Here is a 2,181-nt window from a genome sequence, read left to right as displayed (position 1 = left end):
ACACACACACACACACACACACACACACACACACGTGTTTGCCACCCTACTTCATATGTTTTCCCGGTCAGTCCTGCCCTGACCTCTGTCCCAGACTGTATCACCTGCTGTCAGGCCTGATGGATGGGCAAAGTGAGCCCTCTCCCAGACCCCTGCTCAGTGCAACACAAACCACGCACCTTCCACCGGCGGAGCTCCCCACCACTCTCCACCCCTCCACCATTGCCGGTTTGTCCCGTTCCGACCTGCCACCCCGCTCCACCCACCCACCGACACGCGGAAAGGCCCTCCAGCTGAGGCACTCCCTGCAGGGCAAACACTGAGGCCCGCCGAGCACAAAGGCTGGGTAAATAGCTCCTTAGCTCTCCTCTCCGGGCCCACTCTCCGCACCGAGGCAGAGACAAATGCAGGGAGGATCCCTTGGTCTCTGCCACAGTGCTATTTATAGGAGCAACCAACAAGGCGACAATGCACAGCTGAGGTGCATGACATGCAGGAATGTACTGTCAGATTAGGGCAGCAGCTAACAACTATTTTCATTGTCGATTATTTTCTGGATTAACCGATTAGTTGTTTTGCAGAAAATGTCATGTTTTGTCCACAACTCAAAGACATTCAGTTAACTGTTCCCAAAGAATCTTTACTTTTCTTTCTTAAGAAATGACTCAAACCGATTATCAAAATAGTTGGCGATAAATTAAAAAATACACAACTAATCGATTAATCTTCCCAGCTCTACGTCAGATAATAAGGACGTGCGTAACATCAGGAGGGAAGAGAGACCTGTTAGGAATAAACAAAAGTAATATTTGGGACTTGTTGGGATCCAAGATAAGACACACTTATCTTGCCCTAGCATTACTCAGAACAAGCTTATTTTGGTCCTCAAATGCACATTACAACACACACATCAAACTGACTTGGCTGCCATAATGTACCAGTCCTCTTAAAAAGATCCGGGAATACCCTCCTGAGGGAATACTGTCCTCAATAAAATGAATCAGTGATTCAGCAGACGGCACCGCACCGCAACCAGGGCCACGCATTTAAGAAAGTGTGTCAACATCATCTATCACTGTGAGCAATGACGATGAACTTGTTCGGCATAGTGAGAGGGATTTACAGCATGACACTGTTTGTACATCCACAGTTAAACCCTGTGCAAGCACAACACACATAAGTCATCATCGGCGCACACAAACAAACACGCAAGCACGCACGCACGCACGCACGCACGCACGGCAAGCTCCCGGAACATGACGGCTCTTCTGGAATTTTTTTTTCCTTGTAAGAATGTAAAACTGAATTTATGAGAACATTTGATTTGATCAAGATAAGCTTTCTCGTGTCTGTAGAAAGTTGACTGTTCTCCTGAAAGCACCTTTGTTTCCATGGATACAGGGTGCTGGTCTGGGCCATTGAAGCTGCCGAGTCCATCCAAGTTCAGCAGGACTGGATGGGGGAGGGGATGGGTGGTTTGGGTTTTGGGTGGTGATGCTGAAGGGAGAGACAGAAAGGAGAGGGAGACTATTCCAGATGTGATGTACAGTTAAAGTGTGTTTTGAAATACCTCCAAGGCTTCTCCGGTTTCTTCTGGAGGCACAGGTCACAGGTCCTTCCTCTCAGCCTCTTTTATGCTTTCTGCATCTTGAAAGGTTCTTGGGCCTGTTTGTTTGCACTTTGCAAGCGGGAACTCCCCTCATCCAGCACGCTGTCCAAAGCCCTCAGGCCAAAGCTGGAAAACAAAGCCAAATCTGCGGGGGAAAAAGTCACACCGTCTGCAAAACAGAGAACTCTGTTGCAACGTTTCCACATTAGCTCAACGGAGCGCGTGAAGCACACATAAATCTGCAATAATTTACATTTCACCAGAGCATTTCAAAGCTGCGTTCCTGCAGGCGTCTTCCAGATTTGGTGTATCACTGTACATACAAACAAATCATAAAGCAAAGTGTCGGCATATGGCTTGATTAGAGGCGTTATTATGTGGATGGATGGAGGGGAGCTACAGTGTGCACTGGTGAAACTTCAGTATGTCTCTCCGGCTTCAGTCTTACATTAACCCTCCTGTTGTCCTCGGGTCAAATTTGACCCATTTACAAAAACTTTTTTATATCAGAACTATGACAAAAGAACATTGAAAAAAGTGACAAATGTAAAAAAAAAAAAAAACTACAACAG

Source organism: Etheostoma spectabile, chromosome 12 (genome assembly GCF_008692095.1).
Source record: "Etheostoma spectabile isolate EspeVRDwgs_2016 chromosome 12, UIUC_Espe_1.0, whole genome shotgun sequence".
In the NCBI taxonomy this organism is placed as follows: domain Eukaryota; kingdom Metazoa; phylum Chordata; class Actinopteri; order Perciformes; family Percidae; genus Etheostoma; species Etheostoma spectabile.
The sequence above is the reverse complement of the archived record's forward strand: the minus strand, read 5'-3'. Positions refer to the sequence as shown.